The sequence below is a fragment of the Eptatretus burgeri genome, chromosome 12, assembly GCF_056783735.1.
Source record: "Eptatretus burgeri isolate ZD-2024b chromosome 12, Ebu_testis_v1, whole genome shotgun sequence".
NCBI lineage: Eukaryota > Metazoa > Chordata > Myxini > Myxiniformes > Myxinidae > Eptatretus > Eptatretus burgeri.
The window spans coordinates 31,603,763-31,625,221 of record NC_140972.1 but is presented as its reverse complement, the minus strand read 5'-3'; the positions used below and the strand labels follow the sequence as shown (position 1 = coordinate 31,625,221).

General features: G+C 42.4%; 1 long non-coding RNA gene across 1 annotated transcript; it reads left to right on the top strand.

The window, feature by feature from the left end:
* The first annotated feature begins 106 nt into the window (after positions 1 to 106).
* Positions 107 to 20,847, top strand: LOC147015362 (uncharacterized). The gene is made up of 4 exons (XR_015050301.1): positions 107 to 237; positions 324 to 473; positions 8,986 to 9,089; positions 20,320 to 20,847. It is a non-coding gene; the product is annotated as an uncharacterized LOC147015362 (long non-coding RNA).
* Positions 20,848 to 21,459: the final 612 nt, after the last annotated feature.

Sequence of the window (21,459 nt, the reverse complement as noted above, 5' to 3'; positions counted from 1 at the left end):
ACGCATTCGAGAAACTTTTCGATTGAGATACAAACTCTGACTCTGAAGAAACGTTTCACTTCCGCGGCGCCGACACTTCAGACGCAAAGAGGCGAGAACTGAATAAAAAAAAAAGAACGCCTGAGGTGCCGCGCGATCGCAAAGCAAGCGTACGTCAAGCGTGACGTCACGCGTCGTGCGAATGAACGTGACTTCTCAGATATGTTCACAGCAAATGCATGACGTCACCGTGAAAAGGTAACAGCAATTGCGGTAACCTGAAAATATTTTCCACCTGGGAGCAATTTGAGAATGAATGTTGACTTTTTTTTTATTTTTTGCAGATTTTGCTGCATTCCACCGATTGTTTGAGGAGTGAACACGTCATTTCGATAAAAAAAAAAATAGAGAATTACAGAGAAAGAATGAATGATCTGATGATGAAAGTAAACTCTCAGAACACTCCACCCACTGGGCACCGGTTCACGACCTTCGTGAGTAAACTCTGATTGAACTGTAAACGTTTACCCTGAGTCCCCATCGTGGGGACCCCATGTGCCTTATTGTAAAAGACTGTTACGAACCACACGTTGGAGGACTATTTCCAGTGAGTGGTCGTGTTTTATTCGCTTGGTTTGGTTTTAAAAACGATCTGCACCGATCACTTCACCGAATTTGGTTACTCGTTGTCTCATGCTCGAGATCCCTCAATGTCATCATCGTCATCAAGGGTCGAGTTAACTGGAGGGCGTCGATGATGCTGAAGGAGTTCCTGGGCAAATGTGATGGTGGCTGATTTGATTGTTTGTGATGGGTGGTTTGATTGTTTGTGATGGCTGATTTGATTGTTTGTGATGGCTGATTTGATTGTTTGTGATGGCTGATTTGATTGTTTGTGATGGGTGGTTTGATTGTTTGTGATGGCTGATTTGATTGTTTGTGATGGGTGGTTTGATTGTTTGTGCTAGGTGGTTTGATTGTTTGTGATGGCTGATTTGATTGTTTGTGATGGCTGATTTGATTGTTTGTGATGGGTAGTTTGATTGTTTGTGCTGGGTGGTTTGATTGTTTACGCTGGGTGGTTTGATTGTTTGTGATGGCTGGTTTGATTGTTTGTGATGGGTGGTTTGATTGTTTGTGATGGGTGGTTTGATTGTTTGTGATGGGTGGTTTGATTGTTTGTGATGGGTGGTTTGATTGTTTGTGCTGGGTGGTTTGATTGTTTACGCTGGGTGGTTTGATTGTTTGTGATGGCTGGTTTGATTGTTTGTGATGGCTGGTTTGATTGTTTGTGATGGCTGGTTTGATTGTTTGTGATGGCTGGTTTGATTGTTTGTGATGGCTGGTTTGATTGTTTGTGATGGCTGGTTTGATTGTTTGTGATGGCTGGTTTGATTGTTTGTGATGGCTGGTTTGATTGTTTGTGCTCGGTGGTTTGATTGTTTGTGATGGGTGGTTTGATTGTTTGTGCTCGGTGGTTTGATTGTTTGTGATGGGTGGTTTGATTGTTTGTGATGGGTGGTTTGATTGTTTGTGCTGGGTGGTTTGATTGTTTACGCTGGGTGGTTTGATTGTTTGTGATGGCTGGTTTGATTGTTTGTGATGGCTGGTTTGATTGTTTGTGATGGCTGGTTTGATTGTTTGTGATGGCTGGTTTGATTGTTCGTGATGGCTGGTTTGATTGTTCGTGATGGGTGGTTTGATTGTTTGTGATGGGTGATTTGATTGTTTGTGATCGGTGGTTTGATTGCTTGTGATGGGGAGTTTGATTGTTTGTGATGGGTGGTTTGATTGTTTGCGCTGGGTGGTTTGATTGTTTGATAGGTGGTTTGATTGTTCGTGATGGCTGGTTTGATTGTTTGTGATGGGTGGTTTGATTGTTTGTGATGGATGGTTTGATTGCTTGTGATGGGTAGTTTGATTGTTTGTGATGTGTGGTTTGATTGTTTGTGATGGGTGGTTTGATTGTTTGTGATGGGTAGTTTGATTGTTTGTGATGGGTAGTTTGTTTGTGATGGGTGGTTTGATTGTTTGTGATGGGTGGTTTGATTGTTTGTGCTGGGTGGTTTGATTGTTTACGCTGGGTGGTTTGATTGTTTGTGATGGCTGGTTTGATTGTTTGTGATGGCTGGTTTGATTGTTTGTGATGGCTGGTTTGATTGTTTGTGATGGCTGGTTTGATTGTTCGTGATGGCTGGTTTGATTGTTCGTGATGGGTGGTTTGATTGTTTGTGATGGGTGATTTGATTGTTTGTGATCGGTGGTTTGATTGCTTGTGATGGGGAGTTTGATTGTTTGTGATGGGTGGTTTGATTGTTTGCGCTGGGTGGTTTGATTGTTTGATGGGTGGTTTGATTGTTCGTGATGGCTGGTTTGATTGTTTGTGATGGGTGGTTTGATTGTTTGTGATGGATGGTTTGATTGCTTGTGATGGGTAGTTTGATTGTTTGTGATGGGTGGTTTGATTGTTTGTGATGGGTCGTTTGATTGTTTGTGATGGGTAGTTTGATTGTTTGCGCTGGGTGGTTTGATTGTTTGTGATGTGTGGTTTGATTGTTTGTGATGGGTGGTTTGATTGTTTGTGATGGGTAGTTTGATTGTTTGTGATGGGTAGTTTGTTTGTGATGGGTGGTTTGATTGTTTGTGATGGGTGGTTTGATTAGTTATGATGGGTGGTTTGATTAGTTATGATGGGTGGTTTTATTGTTTGTGCTGGGTGGTTTGATTGTTTGTGCTGGGTGGTTTGATTGTTTGTGCTGGGTGGTTTGATTGTGCCGGGTAGTTTGATTGTTTGTGCTGGGTCATTTGATTGTTTGTGATTGGTGGTTTGATTGGTTGTGCTTGGTAACCAGTTTGGTTGTAATATCTGGTTGAATTGGCTATGCTAGATATTTTGCCCTTGTCTTTCCAGCTGTCATTTCGGGCAGTAATTTGGAATATATTCAAGGTGCCAGAGCTAACTTGCTTACTTATCTTAAAAGACATCATGGGATCTTTATTGTGCACCAACGAAAGGAAACCGCAAATTATGGATTGGTCATGTAATTCTGTGCATCCGTGGACACTCATCTGTCAAGAGTACCATGGTCTCATGATGAACATCCCTGGATTTTCAATTGTCACACCAGAGGTGGTGTGGGTTAAAATCTGGCTTAACGTATCAGCACCAGACTCGGTGGTGTCATGGGTTTGAGCGTCTGCTCTGAGTCTGAGAGCTTGGCGGTTTGAACCTTGGCTGAGTCATACCAAAGACTTTTGGTATGTGCTGCTCCCTTGCTTGGCACTCGGCATTTAAAAAGGACAACCATAAGTGCAGGGTTTGATGGGCCTAATGGCCTTCTCCTGTATCAAATTTCCTTAAAAGAGAACTTGTTTATTTACTGAGGATTTGGAATCTAATCTTCCATAACCTGAGTTATTTTAAGTCAAATTTCAATGCAGTTGCTTTGTGGTTGTCAGTAACAAGTTCGAATTGCGAACATACCCATGGGAGTTCATTTGTACGGCTCTCAGGTGAGCGATAGCACGGACGACAGATAGTTTTGAAATTTGGTAAGATTTTCATCGCATCAGAAAAAGAAACCAGAACGCCTCACAAGAGTGAGGCTAGTTTCATATCATCATCTGCGACTTCATTTTCCGTTGGGCATTGCCCAGCACATTTAATTTTTCTTTTTTTAATAATAATTTTAAGAAAATGGGCCGAAAGGGCCGTTTCTCGGCCCAAAGGGCCGGAATCGCACTTTGGGCTCAGTTAGTTCCTGGGAAATTGTCTCTAGAATATACCTGTCAAGTTTGGTTCGGTTCCATCCAATAATAACCGAGAAATACCAATTTTAAGAAAATGGGCTGAAAGGGCCGTTTCTCGGCCCAAAGGGCCGGAATCACATTTTGGGCTCAGTTAATTCCTGGGGAATTCTCTCAAGAATACACCTGTCAAGTTTGGTTCAGTTCCATCCACTAATAACCGAGAAATACCAATTTTAAGAAAATGGGCCAAAATGGGCCGTTCCTCAGCCCATAGGGCCGGGATTGCACTTTGGGCTCAGTTAATGCCTGCGCATATGTGTCCAGTACATGCCTGTCAATTTTCATCGAATTCTGTTCATGAATAATGGAGAAATAGACGTTCAAATGAACTGCACACAAGAAAAGAGAGAATGTGAGCGGCGCTTCGACCCCGTGGGGTGGAAGGCCCACGGGGTAAAAACCCAGCTGGTCGATTAAGGACCTTTCGGGACGGGAAACCTGCCTCCTCTGCATCGAGAGCCATTCTTCAAGCAAGCCAGTGTGTGCTGGTACCCTGAACAAGTCTCTTCTTTGCGGTAAGCTTATTATTGGCACGACTTACCGTTGGTGGAATGCTTATTTGTTGTGGCTATGGCACAGGTATGACAGGATATATGACCAGCTTTGACCTTTAAAGTTTCCTTATTAGGTTGTAATCTCCTTGTGTTATCAAAATGTCAGAATAATGTCTCCCAGTGACCAACGTTTCTGCCTTCATTATATTCTTTTTAGATTTCTTTCAAGGACCAATTTGTGATGTTTTCAAGCTTAATCTCAGGAACATTTCCAGGTTTTCTATGACGTTGTAACTTTATGCCATGAGCTTTTTCAACGATTAGCATTGAACACCAATAGCTTCCAGCTGTAACTCTTCTCTTCTGTTGACATTTCCTCATACCTCTTTCACGTATTTCGTGTCTGTTTTTGTCACTGCAGTGGTTCAAATGGATACTGACAGGTACGAGTTTGATTTTCTTCATTTTTAACTCACCTGGAACAGAGTTCCGGGGAGCTTATAGGATTACGCGTCGTCCGTCAGTCCATCCATAAACACTTGCAAAACACTTTTTTCTCTGAAACTGCACACACTATTTCAATGAAACTTGACCAGAACCTTCATCACCAGTATATACCAAAGTTTGTGCACAGCATTAAAAAAAAATCAGGCCCTAAGAGGATTTACTGCGGGTTGCCCCCCAAAATACGTATTTGCAATAACATTGGTTGATTGGTACATTTTGCTGATTCTGTAGCACGTTGACTTCCTGCTCAGTATTATTATTGTCATGTCCATGCTGGCTAAGACTGGCCTGGATGGATAGCCGAACTGTTCTACATTGGAGGCAAACACGTGATTCATGGAGATTATAGCGCGGGGGATGGTAGGCGGCGTAGCTCGTACCAGACACGTTCCCCAGGACGTAAGACAAGGGTTTATACTCAAACCCACAACGAATAGACACACAAGCAACCTTAATAAATAGGGGTTTCATGAACATAAATTAAGTATTCATAAGAGGAATAGATCAAAGCGTGAAGTAATTTACGGCCTAAAGTCGAGGAGCCTCGATGCACATCTACAAAAACGGACAAGGGGAAGAGATAAAACAAAAGAAAAATCCCTCCTTTATTCTGGCACTAAGCTTCGTCCAGAGATGATCCTTCTTAGACCTGACGTTGTCGAAACTGTGTCGTCACTGCGTGGAAAACCACACCCAAAAATGGCACCAAGCTTCTCTTTGGGCAGGAAATGTGCATGAGGTATTCATGTGATGGTATTCAATGCCAGGGCTCAAACTGCCATGCAGCTTCTTTTCACGAGCAAATATTTCGACCGTTCCTCTCTTTTACCAGGTCCATTCACCACGATCACCCACCTTCCTCCTCGACCATACGACGAGACAATTTCTGAGGCCTTGTGATAAGGCCACGAGGCACGCTCTTCTTCCCTCCTCAGAACCGCACATGCTTCACGACTCAGCTGAACAGTCAATGGCTAGCGTTTTGCTCCAGCTTGCGAACAAATTGGCTTCAGCAGGAATACGAGAATCATGCAGCCTTCTTCACAGTGTCGAAGGGAAGCCAGTGAGCTGGGTTCTTTTTCCTCCAACCACGTACCTCACACTACTCTTCTCGCACTCGAACCTTCTGATGTCACGCCAGTCCATCATCCACTACAGGGGCGTGATTTGCTAGTTGTTATTCCTGGAGGTGGGGGTTTCTTTTGCCTGCTTGGAACGTTTGGCTATGTTGTTGTTGTTGTTTTAAGGACGTGATTCCTTTTTATCACCAGTCTTGTAAATGCAAAAACATTGCAAAAGGTCACAGGGTGCAATCACATACTTGGAGAAATTGGCCTTAATCCATACCTAATCAACACAGCAACGCCCCCCGTGCGGTGATTCATAACAACTTAAGCTGACGGTTTCCCAACTTAAATTACATCGACACGTCTCCTACCCATCCATGGACCATGCTACTCTATACAATCCTACTTTTCCTATGAAGTTCCTCCGTCTACTCCACGAACATAACATTATTCTACCAGGTGAGCACCCAGGTGTATTGCCCCTATTTTTCAAGTTATTGTCAAACAAGTATTTTCGAGCTTCACACACTAGAACACTAGAACGCGTCTGTCTGATATGTTTGGATCAAAATAATTGCATACATATGCTTCAGTTAGCAATGCCATCCATTCTATTTCTTCTTTTTTTCCGAGTACTAGATCTTATCACAGTTACTTGTTCACAATGGACAGGACAGGTCAGAGGTAAGTTATCATCACATGATAGCCTTTGAGGTATGCACACACCTCCGAGTTGTCTCGTCTGTGTTCAAATCCTGACCAAGCTTCCTTGTGTTTTTGCATGGAAGACGAGGGATGAATTGAGTGTGCCATCCCTTGAATGGATGTTAAACTTGGTGTCTTTTCTGCCAGAATGAGTTGGTGGACGTTAAAGATCCAAGATGTGTCCTTCCCGAAGAGGAGGTGAGCTATCGCTGGCACCCTTAGGCCTGACCAAATTCCTGCTCTAATCTTCAGGGGGAACAGTTAATGCCTATAGGAGGCACCACATCAGTCCATGTTGGCAAAACCCCCGTCGGTTGAAGGAATGTGCTTCAGAACTTGCACCTGTGCATGCTTGTTTGTTTCGTTTTTGTTTAAAAACCCAAACTTTTCCTCTTTCCTGGAAACCTGACTTAGTGAAGCCTACTTTAAAGAAGGTTGATCGTTCAAACCCTTCTAACTACTGTGCTATTGCTCTGAATTCTACTCTTTCCAAAGTATTTGAATGTCTTCTCAATTCCAATTTTCTCAAGCATCTTGAATCTCAGTCTTCTATCTGAGCACCAATATGGCTTTCGCAAGGTAAGATCTCCAGGTGATATCCTTGACTCGACATTACATTCCTTGACAATACATTACAGTACATTCCTCCTTGTCTTTCCCATCTGCTACATCTTCCCTCACTCGATCTACATCTCGTTTCATCACAGCCACTCCTTCAAATTTGGATTTGGACAAGATCTCCCAGTGGGGCAAATGTAATCAAGTTGTTTAATGCTTCCAAAACTCAATCTCTCTCTCTCTCTCTCTCTCTCTCTCTCTCTCTCTCTCTCTCTCTCTCTCTCTCTCTCTCTCTCTCTCTCTCTCTCTCTCTCTCTCTCTCTCTCTCTCTCTCTCTCTCTCTCTTTTTTCTCTTTTTCTCTTTTTCTCTTTTTCTCTTTTCTCTTTTTCTCTTTTTCTCTTTTTCTCTTTTCTCTTTTTCTCTTTTCTCTTTTTCTCTTTTTCTCTTTTTCTCTTTTTCTCTTTTTCTCTTTTTCTCTTTTTCTCTTTTCTCTTTTTCTCTTTTTCTCTTTTTCTCTTTTTCTCTTTTTCTCTTTTCTCTTTTTCTCTTTTCTCTTTTTCTCTTTTTCTCTTTTTCTCTTTTTCTCTTTTTCTCTTTTTCTCTTTTTCTCTTTTTCTCTTTTCTCTTTTTCTCTTTTTCTCTTTTTCTCTTTTCTCTTTTTCTCTTTCTCTCTTTCTCTCCTCTCTTTCTCTCTTTCTCTCTTTCTCTCTTTCTCTCTTTTTCTCTCTTTCTCTCTTTCTCTCTCTTTCTCTCTTTCTCTCTTTCTCTCTTTCTCTCTTTCTCTCTTTCTCTCTTTCTCTCTTTCTCTCTTTCTCTCTTTCTCTCTTTCTCTCTTTCTCTCTTTCTCTCTTTCTCTCTTTCTCTCTTTCTCTTTTTCTCTTTTTCTCTCTTTCTCTCTCTCAAACACTTCTCAACTCTCCAATCTCCTTTGTAAGATCTACAATTACATCATGTGATACAATAAACCTACGAGGTATTACTCTAACTTCAAATTTATCCTGGAATCCACACATTATGCAAATAGCTAAGTCTGCCTCAAATAAATTAGGAGTCCTGTTCAGATGTCGAAGATTCTTCTCCTCTGAACAGTTGCTCCAACTATAAAAACGATTGATTCGTCCTTGTTTTGAGTACTGCTCTCACATCTGGGGAGGTTCCAGCGACACATACTTACGAGAAAGAATTGAATCCAAAGTTATTCGAATTGTCAACTCCACCAATCTGACGTCAAAACTCAATCCGCTCAAATTACGCCGCAAAGTAGGCTCTCTTTCTCTTTTCTAGAGATATTACTTCGGTTTCTGCTCGCATGAACTTGCTGCTTGTGTACCTCCACCATTAGTGTGACAAAGGAATACTCGACAAGCCACTACATCACATTATTATTGAGTGGTCATTGGCAATTCAAGGGTGGGCCGTTACGATGTTTGTTTCTTCCCCTGCACTGCCAAACTCTGGAACGCTTTACCTTCTCACATCTTCCCAAACACTTACGACCTTCCTTTTTTCAAAAAGCAGATTTTTTACATCCTCAAAAACTCTCAGACCATTCTCTCTTTCCTTACTTTTCTATCAATGCAGTTCTTTTATTTAAGGCCTAGCTCCGATGAGGACTATTTCGTTGGTGACTGGAGCCTTCAACATAAAAAAATAATTTTAAAAGTGGCACAGCTATGGACCCAGCAAATGATGCAACCCACAACCACATGCTGCATACACAAGAAGAAGACCAGGAAGAAGCCAACTTTTCAGGGAGCTGGGATGTTTAAGTTTTTGTTGGGACTTCAATGGATTGCTCTGTGCACGGTTTTGCTGCGATTGTTTTGCATCCTGGATCAAGCCGACTGGTGTTTTTTGTTCCAAGTTTGCAGAACCTCTGTGGCGTAATGGTGAGAGCATCCACTCTGATACTTGGAGGTCAGTAGTTTGAAGACCTTGACCGAGTCATACCAAAGACTTAAATAAATGGTACGTGCTGCTTCCTTGCTTAACTCTCAGCATTTAACAGGAAAAAACCCCATCAGTTGGCAACTAATGCACAGGCTTGATGAGCCGAATGGCCTTCTGAAGTTCCTTAGAGGGAACTCATTTTTTTTTTTATTTAGCCCACACTTGTCCGTTTCACATGGTTTTGCCATTTCCTTAAAGCTGTCTGTGTGGTGGCCTTGATATGTCTTTCCCATTTCAGCTTCTTGCTCTCTTATTAGCCTTTTCAGTGAGGATTATTCTCTATTCCCAGTATTCTGCAGTTCTTTTTTTGGATTATGCTGCTTTTCTAATATAGACTTGTCCAAATTCTGTCTCTGTTGCAGTTCATGTGGTTGTGTTCACTGCTGTTTCTCTTTCAGGTGTTGCATTTTCTAATCACACTTGCTTTCCTGGTAATTTCTAGCAAGGTGAATTAGGAATGCAAGTTTGGGCATGCTTTCCTCAAGATCATTTGCAATTTGTATTCAGTTATCCCTTGAGAATTCTTTACTTACATGGCCAATCCGATAGATGAGTTGTTTCATATGATTCAACTCCATGAGGCAACCTCCCCTTATGTCTCGGCAGGTTTAGTCTGGGAAGGTACAGGGTTTTTGTTGAGTATCAAGTGCTGCTGTTCTTTTGGTATCTACTTTGGTGATTTCACATTGTGGCCATTTTACGAGAACGTCTCAATGCATGGAGAGAAACTGTATTGGAACAGTGTCACTAAGAGTTGCTTCAAAGTTTTGCTTTTCTTCCTTGGGAAGATGGATGTTTTGAGGATGGGCCGAGTTGTGGAAAGATGTTCCTTACCAATTGCCTGGTGCATTTGTTTGTGGCAGACTGGATGACTATCTTTTCTTCTTTCCCTATAAGTATTTGTATAAGGTTTTGGTTTTTAGCTCTTGTATCATTCCTGAGTCTATTTTGAGATTTATTTATTAACTTATCTGTTTTTATTACCTGCTAATGTGCATTTCAGACATGTGTCAAGTTCTAATTCCATTTCAATACAATCAAAGTATTGTTGAGCATTTTTATGCATGTTTTTCATAATTTGGTGCAAACTGATGTACACATGTTCTGAAAGTTTCAGAAAAACCATGTGTATCAGGTGTGAAACTTTATTTCACTTTGCATTTTCTCCCATTGGATGTGAGATTATATCCCTGCTCTTTGTCATCATTGATTGCTCTTTGTCCACTCTTGGGCATCTTAAGTAAATGAATTAGGGAGTTCAGAGACAGAAAGAACAGATCATGTGTATCAGTTTGGAGCCTGCTGCACGCCCAAGTACCACGTGCCTTCTGCCCTCCTCACATCCCTGTGCCCTTTGGTCCACACAACTCGAGCAGGCAAGAACTTATCTTGGGCAACAACTTGCACAGACAATGACTCATCTGGCAGTCACTCATAATGACAGAAACTCATAATGGCAGGCTTAGTGTCTTGGAATTGCAGATCTCTGCATGTGTTGAACAGGCACCAAACTCCAGCACACACCAGCTTACATTTGTGTGCAGACTGGGCATGTCTTCAGGGTGCAGAGGTTGCCACAGCACGCCTTGACCCCTGCCGTATGGCCTCCCATTGACCGGGAAGCCCCGCCTACTTGCTGTACAGTGTTGTAGGTATCGGCTCGGCAGCGCGTGTCTGCCACGTGGCTTCCCCGTGGCCGTTTAGCTTTCCCTCACTTGCAGTGCATGTCCGTTATGTGGCTTCCACATGGCACTTCATCTTTCCCTTACTCGCAATGCAGAACTGATTCCGAATGTGTCTTGTAATTGGTGGTGTGGTTGTGGTGTCAGAAGGTTCTGTGAAGGAGAAGATGAGAAAAAAGATTTGAGGGGTTTGGAAGATGACAGGGATTGAATGGATTAAATGAAAAAGGGGTTGTACAGGATTTGAGAGGTTTGAGATGGGGGGGAGGTGAGGGATTGGAATGGAGGGATGAATGGATGGATATGGGATGGAGTAAACAATGGATGGATGGAAAGTGGGAAATCTTCAGAATGTAGGGAATCGCAATGGGGATGCAACATGCTATACTCACAACGTATTTTCCTCCATCCCTAATATGAGGGGAAGGTACCTGTCATCACATTTTCTCAGGAAATATCTTATTATGGAATCCTTTTATGTGTTAAATGCTCCACCCCAGGGTCAATTTCCATAACCACAACACTACCCCCTCCTCCGTATCAGACTCGTTCTGAGTCTGCCAGCTCCTCTACATATTAGGTGTAGGTCCCTTTAAAACAATTACCTCACCAATTGCATCCCTGACTGCAACATTCATTTGTACAGGAACATTTCATAGATCTACATCATTTGAAAATAATGAAACCGAATAAATTGTGTTAGTAACTCTACACATTCGTACGACACAAATATCTAACCTCAGACAGCACAAAATTTCATACTACACGTATATCCATTTGTGTTTCAAACTGTTCATAATTTACACGAAATACAATTTTCAGCCACTGGTCTAGGATTTGTTTAAGAAAAAAAAAAGTTATTCGACTCCCTCCTGAGCCGCAGGCCGACATGGCCATCAAACGGTCCTTGGCCAACAACAGCCCTTAAATGGCCGACAGCAGGTCGGCACGGCAACAAGACAAGTGGTCCTTTGCTCACGGTTGGTGATGACAGTCCTTTGTGGGGGGAGGTGGGGGCATGATAAGGGCGGCTGGCAATGGGTGGGGCAACAGGCATGGCATAGCACAGGCATGGCTAAGGCAAACAAGGCATAGACAAAACAGGCAAATCTGCTTCTTATGCAGGCAGGTTATGCTGGCCGGCCTCTCAATGGGCACGTACTCGTAATAGGGGGCTGGAACGTGTGGGAGCAGCAGATCTGGCAGCTGGCTTTGGCCCTTACCTAACCTATATACCCCACTAATCCCTTTAATTACACCTACGCTCTTCAGTGACGAACTTAACTCTAGCTCCTGCCCCTCTAAATCCTTCAAACTAATCTTCCCTCCCAGGGAAATTAATCCCTCTAAATATCCTATCCCCCGGGAGGAAAACCCAAATGCACACGGTGACCAATTTATGACATGGCATTGCACCACAAGTCTTGCCGGCGGAGTAGCCAGAAGGGGGGTGGGGCGTGCATACCACTGCACTAACAATTTGGGACACAATGGGTCCACACAAAATCCAATTACCCTTCTCCATTACTCTCGCGTCCACAGACATACAACAATGGCACCGTGGGGGTGGGGGTGGGGAAGCATCTCCACTCTATCCTAACATTCCACAAAACTAATTCATCTTTTACCATGATACCCCCCCCCCCCAAAAGTGGTTTGAATCAACCAATTAACCCACCGTCCCGCATGTTGGTACATCGATCCATACCGCCGTCTCGGATTTGCACATCTCACCAAGCTGCAGCATTCAACTGGCTTAGATTTGCACTCAGACGGGGCGTGTCTTTGGTGAGCAGAGTTTTCCGCAGCACGCTTTTACCACTGCCATGCCCCCCCCCAATTGGTGCACCTGTGCCACCACTGACCGGGCAGCCCCGCCCACACCCTGCATGGCGTTGTAGGTATCGGTTATGCAGTTTGTGTCTGCCATGTGATTTCCATGTGGTCCAGCTTTCCTTCACTCGCAGTGTGCATTTGTCATGTGGCTTTCACATGGCCCTTCAGCTTTCCCTTACTCGCAGCTCAGATCTGGCTCCCAATGTGTGTCGGTGTAATCAATGGTGTTCGTGTGGTTGTAGTTATGGAAGGTGCTGGGTTGGCTAGGATGGGAAAAATGATTTGGGGGGTTTTGAGAATGGAGAGGGATTGGAATGTATTAAATGAAAAAGGGGGTGTTCCAGGGTTTGAGAGGTCCGAGAGGGGGAAGGGTGAGTGATTGGTATGGAGGGATGGATGAATGGATGTAAATTGGGAAATCTCCAAAAGGTGGGGAATCACGATGGGGATGGAACATGCCAATACTCAACGCATTTCCCCCATCTCTGATACGAGGGGAAGAAGGTACCTGACTAATTACATTTACGAAGGAAATATCTTACTCGGGAATCCCTTTTGAATGCTCCACACCGGGGTCCATTTCCATAACTGCAACACTATTACGATCAATAAATTTTCATTTTGCTTCATTCTTGACACAACAGAATGATACGATAACTTTCTAATCATTCAAATCTTGTCTCCAAGAGGCTATGTGAGAAGCCTTCATTGAATCTGCCTTGCTCTGATGCTCTTTCAGATCTTGCTTGGTAATAATAATGATCAACTTTTTCCCTTATGCCCTACAAGAGATAAGTACGTAGTAGACGGCTAATAGGGATGAAGGGTCCAAACATTAAAACATACTTTCTGGTTCCACACCACTTTTTTTTTTCTTTGCTTTAAAGCCATGCAATTTCTCTGGCTTTGTACCTTGCCGGAATTCGGAGGCTCTCATCTTTTGACATGCAATTGACACCTTTCATCCATTCAAAATTGTTTCTTAATCTACTTGATACTTGGATGTGGTATCTCCAGCTCTGCGTTACACCCTTATGACGTTCAGCAAGTGTGAACCTTTGTCGTGAAGACCCCAGGGAAACCAAACCCCCTCTGAACATACTCCTGTTCCCAATTCCCCTTGCCTACGCATGTTAAGATTTGTCGAGATCGGCTAAAAACTTGAGTTGTTGTTTAACAAACAAAATGTTCCTGCTTTCTTTGGAATATGGATTATATTGTGCATGAATATCCATAGATTATATCAATTATAGATTATGCTGCACATTCCTGAGTAAGCAGCAACATCTTGGATATATGGTAAAAGGTTAATAATTCTGGAAATGGCATTTTAATAGCATTCTTTTGTGTCATATTTCAATGGTCAAAGTGCATTTAATGAATTGAATGATCTTATAGGATGTGGCCTAATGGTGAGAGTGCCTGCTACTGAGGCTGACATTCTTTGTTGGCTTCCCCTTCCTCTCCCCCAACCTCCTTGTTTCATCCATTTGCACATACTCCTGTCCCCTCCAGCCTTGTCATGTTGGCCGAGATTTAATGTGTGTGTTGCAGGATATATTCTGTTACAAGCGGTTTTCGAGCTTGTCTCTAAAACTACAAAATAATATCTACTCCTCAAAAAAAATTTAAGCAGTCACCTTTAAACACTGACCTAAACTGTTGATTCACAATTCGGAAATTCATTATTCATTTGTATGAAACCACTGCGGTTGAGAAAATAATCCCAATCAGGTAATCGGATGTGGAACATGTAATGTATAATTATCCTCATCTGAACTGAGCAGTTCTGAAAATTCATGTTCAAATCACGTCTCCCCACAGAATGTGTGTACAAGTCTGTGCATGACCCATGTCAATACCCTCTGCAAATTGGCCACATATGTGATCTAAGTCAGCTTAGGGATGGCGAGGCATCATTTAACACCAAAAGAGTTGTCACTGATTACGTCGAGAGAAACGACATTACAGTGGCGGCATTGCTGGTACTTAGAGTGTCCTGGGAAGTCGTGTCACATACCCAAACAGCAGTGGCTGTGTTTTGTTTGAAGTCATGGCTGGTATTGTTCAATCTATCCATCTGCATGTGCGTTCATCATTTATGTTGCAGCACCTTCATGAGCCTGAGACCATGAAAACAAAAAAGAGCAACCAACCATCAAATTTAGACTCAGACAGGTCAAAACAGGCTTCCTGTCATTGGTTGCAGGTCCAGAAGACCACTTCTCCACATCCGTCGGGCACAGTACCATCAACAGCAGTGCATGCAATGGGTAACAAAACATCACAACCAGAGAGTGAAGCATTGGCACCATGTTATTTTCTGGATACGAGGTGGGGAACGATTTGTGAATTGTGCCATTTGGCATCACGATGGGTTTTGCGGAGGCACCTGCTAGAAATGACTGGCATTCATGTTGGCCAAAAAACTGACTTTGTCATCATTCAGAGGGATGATATAACGGGGCACACATATTTATGCCTGTAATCATCCCTCTGGCCCAACAGAATGGTCACAACTGAATCTTTATGCATGACAAGGCTAACCCACACTGAGTATATGTCGACACAGCAGGCGCTTCAAGACCACAACATCGCTCTCACTGATTGGCCTGCACGAGCTCTGGACTTAAAACCAATTGAATGGACATGGATCATCATAGTCCGATTGAACGTGCATGCTGTGTTTGTGGTGACCAAGTCTGCCCACAGCCTCTTGATCAACTGGAAGAGGCACAACAAGCCACAATGAGAGCTGTGTCATCCGATTTGCTCAATGTAAAGATGTGTACAAACTTGTATTGGGGTCGATGGTGGTCTCACACATTATTAAAGCCATTCCAGCCAATTGTCTGTGATCTTTAGTACTAACAACGTTTGCCAATTTGCGTCCTTGTTTCAGATAATCCTGTTGTTTTCACACAACTTAGCTTTTGCTTCCACGCGCCAATTTTTTTTTATGGAGTGCACGGATCAAGTCGCCGATTGTCTTCGACCAAAATATGAACTCGTTTGAAGAAGGTTCCGTAAAAACTCCCTGACATTAATTTATTTTCAACTTATTTCTGTGTCCTGGTCATATTTTTCTCTATTTATCCTTTGCTCTAAAAGTAAATCCACCATAAGGAAGTATTGCAGTGACCTGCAAGGAGGTGCAGTATTGACTTGTTGAATTACTTATGCATGCCTGCAGAAGCCACGAGGCAATGGCAAGCAGAGTTGAATCCTCATTGTTCCATCAAGCCTGAGGCTTTCACACTGTCGCATCCATGAATCATGAGAGGACAGCATCACCACGGAGCACCGTTCACTGCTATTGTCATTATCTGTATGAAACTTGCGTCTCAAACGGAATTATCACAAAACAGCGCGTACATCCTGTCACAAGCAGCTCTAGCAACAGCAGAATGCCTTATCAAATCACATATGTGACATGTACAGATTTTGTTCTCGATATAGGAATAGACGGTTTACAAAGGCCTCGCGGTGAGGATGAGCAAAGCCATTCAATGCGTCAGATCAAATGCATCCGTCGCGGAACCTGCTGGAAAATCGATTTCTACTTGGGACAGCAATACTGATCAGCAATTCCTTCCTAATGCACTTGCTCTAAAAGCCTAGCTCAAAACATCATCACAACAAAGGGTATTTAACTGCGTTTGAGGTTAAAATGTTACAATTTAAGACCACGAGTGAAATTTGGTCATGTGGCATGTCAGTGAGGTGGTTTTTAGTGTCTGTTTACCTTGCGGACCACAGTATTTGCAGGCGGCCTCCGGGTGCAGAATCTTTCACAGATATGGATTTTTGTCCGTCCTCTTGAGGTATCTTCAACACAGAACATCCCATAGAGAAAATGCCAAGATTGAGCACATCTCATCTGGATGATACTCAAGATGCCTCAACAGTGATCCTTGAGCCCATTGTGCCTGGATGACTTAAAGGCTTTGCAGGTGTACGGACCATCCTAATCCCCACACTTTCTATGTCTACAGTTCATCCTATTTATTTTTTGGAAAATACAATACATTCAAATGTTACTTTTTCTGTCCTATAAAGCTGGCTACATGGAAACCCACGGCTGGCTTCGACTTGCACATAAAGACAGCCTTCACTATCTGCTTTGTGCAGGTACGGTTACTCCTGTTTTCATAGAGAGACCACAAAGCGATGTCATACCACATTAAAAAAAACAATCTGGAGAGGGATCTTCACAGTGGACACATGTTGGAACCTGGAATTCAAGGCGTAGCAGTTCAATCAAACTAGGTTAACCTTTTATGAGTGGACAACATGACAAGGTTCAGGTACGTCAGGTTGCACAGCAAGCCACTGTTCCACAAAATTCCCAGATGTCAGAGCAGTCAGAATGACAATGGTGGTGAAATCTAAGCGAGTGATAAGGCCGAGCCTTTCGAGTGCTGCAGGGGGGTGGTGTTCATGTCCTACCTGAAAGCAACTTGCGGTCAATAGCTCCTAAAAGATTTACAGACTGCTGCATCTCCTGTCAGCATGAGTGGTGAGCATAGCCTAACTTCCTGATCTCTGAGGAGATGCTGGGATTGACGAAATGCTGAGAGTGGACGAGGGTCTGTTGTGGGCATATTGGACTTGTACTCTGCAAGTTAAACCAAATAAAATCTTACTTTTACAATCGCTCTTATCAAATGCAGGCTGAAGTAATTTACAAACTCACATTGTTTTTAAAAAATCTGATTTTTGTGTTTATAAATAGAGCATTCAAAACAAACCATGAACAAACAGCCCTTATTTTAATGGATGTATGTACTTTGGACAAAGTATGAGTTTAGATATTGCTTTGCTAATTGCTTACGTGCATAATATAATGTGCAGTTTCATCAGTCAAACACAAAACATAAATATCCTTGACAAGAGCCTTGAGGACAATGGTGGTGTTGTGGATATACCAAACGACTGACTTATTCTGTGTTCTTCTTAAACTCGCTACAATGAGTAAGTGACTTGACGGGAATGTCTGCTTTTAGATGTTGTCAATATGAACTGCACAAAGGTTTGGGACAAGCAGATAAAGAGCAACCCTTTGCTGTTTAGTAGTTTACTTTGCGCTCCGAGTAGTCCGGAGCTAATAATTCTCTTTCAATGGCACATTTCTCACGTAGGTGTGCAGAAGGTAATATTGAGTACTTGTAGAGCATATTGTTTACAGGCAACGGTGAAAAACAGTGGATGTAGCATAATGGTCTGGCAGGAATTCCGTTCCACACTGGCTCGACTGACTTTATCTTGATTGAGGGACGTGAATTCACAATTGTACATATCCATTTTTGTGAACAATCTCTTACCAATGTTTCGTCAATATGTTGTTCATTTTGGAACCTAAACCGTAAAGAGATAGAATCACCAGTCAAATCCTCAAAACAGCAGCTTTTTTTTTTATCGTGACAAAAAGGAATGTGAAATTATTTGTTCATACATATTTCAGATCCCAGAAATGAATCCTTATGAACAAATGGCAGGATTCAAGACTTTGATATACCAGTGCTGGACTTTTACTTTCCAGGTTGTGATGCTTGAGCTCACTTAACCCTTTGCTTCAGTGCAAACAAAATTCTCAATCCGTGGAGCTATGCTGGAGTAATGATTTGCTGAAAAGTGATCATTCTGTTAGATTGTTGTAGCTTGAAGACCGATCTGTCTTTGCAAAATTTTGGGGGATGGAAATTCAAATCTTTTCACATTTGATTGGATCATAAGTCATTTGCCCATTAATTGGAGAACAAACATCATCGGCTTATGACGGTAAAATGTGGGTTATTATGACTTGTTTTGTGTTGTCGTCAAAATGATTTGTTCTCATTTTGGGAACGATCAAGTGAAGTAGCAATTATTTCTCAACTCTTGAGTTAACCATGTTTTTCACCACAAACACAGAGCCAAGGTATGAAATGTGATTCCTGCTGTCTGCCCTCAGGCATTAGATGAGAAAGTTTGTGAGTCATGGATGAAATGGCACTTGAGAATAATTATGTCCTTTTCAGTTTGTTTCCAAATCGATGGAGTAGTACTTAGTGCAATTTTTTTAGTTGGCTGGACTTTTCTTTGTGCTTTGCAATCCGTATATCAACCTTTGTTTTTGTTTTGTTTTTTGTAAATAGAGTTAAGCCTTGTGGAAGAGTGAGAATACAGAACATAAGGAAACAAGAGAGAGAGAGAGAGAGAGAGAGAGAGAGAGAGAGAGAGAGATAGAGATAGAGATAGAGATAGAGATAGAGAGAGAGACACAGAGAGAGAGAGAGAGAGAGAGAGAGAGAGAGAGAGAGAGAGAGAGAGAGAGAGAGAGAGAGAGAGAGAGAGAGAGAGAGAGAGAGAGAGAGAGAGAGAGAGAGAGAGATAGAGATAGAGATAGAGATAGAGATAGAGATAGAGATAGAGATAGAGATAGAGATAGAGATAGAGATAGAGATAGAGATAGAGATAGAGAAAAGCCAACAGCAGGGCCGGAGGACAAAATAGATGGAGATGGACAACAAAGGATGCAGGTAAGGATGAGGAGTAGGATAGAAGGCAGGGGCTGGATATAATGGTTGCAGAAGCAAACTCTCAGGAAGGAAAAACCTCGAATTTGGGGGGTGGGGAGTGGTTTAATGGGGGTAGAAAAGATTCTGTTTGCTCAGGCACTAAATGAACACTAAATGAACAGGCACTAAAAGGGGACTAAATGAGTGGAGGTGAGCAGTGATTCTGGATTTAGGCAGTTTCACCTGGAGGGGTTTGCTGGTGGATCACATGTAGCCTGCAGCTACCTGTGGGGGGACAAAGCACGGAGAGGGCAGACGGTGCAAGTACAGAAATGAGGCGGAAGAAGACAGAGAGACCACCGACATGTCAGCAATGGTGAAATGATAGTCCCATAGACAGCTTCATCGCAAGAGATTCTAATTATATTGAAGGCTTTTGTTTCCATAGCATCAAGCTGAGGAAGATGTAAGGCAGGGGGGCCAGCGCAGAGGAGAGAGCAGTACTCCATCAAGCTGCGGATGAAAGCCTTGTAGGTGGATAGGAACTCAGGGTTTCCTCTCTTCATGTTTTGTCCCCATCAGGTTTCTGTACGGTGCAAGTGGTCTACCATCATCCCCTTCTTGTGAAACTCCCAAAATCCAGAATCACTGCTCACGTCCACTCATTTATTCCTCTTTTATCCTGCCTGTGGAGCTAACTTCCACATTCTCTTCAATCTCGTTCTTCCCTCCTGGTCTTCAAGACAGCTGTTTACCACCATAGTTTTTACACCCGTTAAACTACTCCCTACCTTCCCAAAATTTTGCTTATGTATCCATATTGTCCACCATTTGTGTTCTCCCATACCCCTCATCATCATTACACTGTATCCCTTGCTTGTCCATCTCCATCTACTTTCTCCCTCCACCCTATTGGTGGTGTTTCCCCTTTCTCCTGCTGTTCCATTTGTTGCGTTGTGTCCTGATTTTCTTCTGTCACAGCTCTTCCATGAGCCAAGTGCATGTATAAAAAAAATAAAAAAACAAACGCCACAAGTTTTTGATGATGAAGAGTTTTTTTGTGAAGCTCCTGGGAATTTGAGTCTAAATACTTGCAGTTCCATTGACTAACAAAACAACTCTATGCAGCACTTGCCTCATCACTCCTTAATAGTCAATGATATGTTGATTGCTCATTGATATGAATAAAGTCATTAACATTGAACAATCTGGCTTTCATTTCTTTGTCAGATGCTGAGAGTACATGGACAAACTGAAGCTTTTCTGGATCCAACACAAGGTCCTTTATGAGTGTTATTCTTACTGATTCGCTGTTGATGCAAAATGTGGCAGAGAGTAGGCATATATTCCTACCAGAGCTCCTCATCACTGCTTTGCATAAATTATCAACTGCCTCTTGTGTTCTGACAGTGTGTGGCCGAGAACATGGTCTTGTGTTTTCTATCAACCTTCACTTCACAATATATTCACATAAGGACAAACAATTTGCAGATGGAGCTTTGTTTGTGTGGAATTGACATTTGAATTATTTGTGAGTTTGAACAATTGAGGTGCGTGCATGTGGGTGTGTCCTCCTTAATTCCAAAACCATAACACCGAGCAGCCTGAAACTTTGCTTGCATACCAAGGGAACTCCAAGGAAGTGCATGACTGATAATTGGGTGTTTGGTTTAATTAAAACACCCCTTTTGAAGATAATTAATGGCCTTATTTAATTATATCCTTTATTAGGCACATCGTCGGACACCTCACTCTCCCTCGACAGGGTCTTAATTTGCCATTTTTTTGGCCTGCTCAACAATGCCTTGATTTGGAACAGGCCGCAATGGTTTCTTAATGATAATTTTTTTTTCCACGTTCCTCACACATATCATCGAATAGCTCATCATCATGCCTACAAATTGCTTGATACATTGCAATGCTTATGAACACCGGGAGACACCAGCGTTTGTGGCTTTATATCATTTACACACATGCCATAACCTCGAGAATCTTTTAATCTGAGCCAAATTTCAAAACTTAAAATTCTTATTTTACCTCAGCAGCAGTTCCAACTGGAAAAAATAAAGTGTTTCTTTGTCCAATTCGGTCATTGCTTGACATTCTTCTTCCTTGTCACATGCCCAGGACGCCCACCACGTTTCATCTGAATCCACCCACAACTTTTTGAGATATCGTGCTTCATATCGTTTTTAACACAACCTCTCAATGGGGAAGAATCCCTTAAAAAATTCTAGTATCCGGATCCAGATCTTCACCAAAATTTATTCAGTTTGTCCTTGTCACACACTGAACCTGTCCACAAAATTTCATCCAGATTCGTCCACAACTTTTTGAGATATCCTGCAAACAAACAAACAGACATACAAT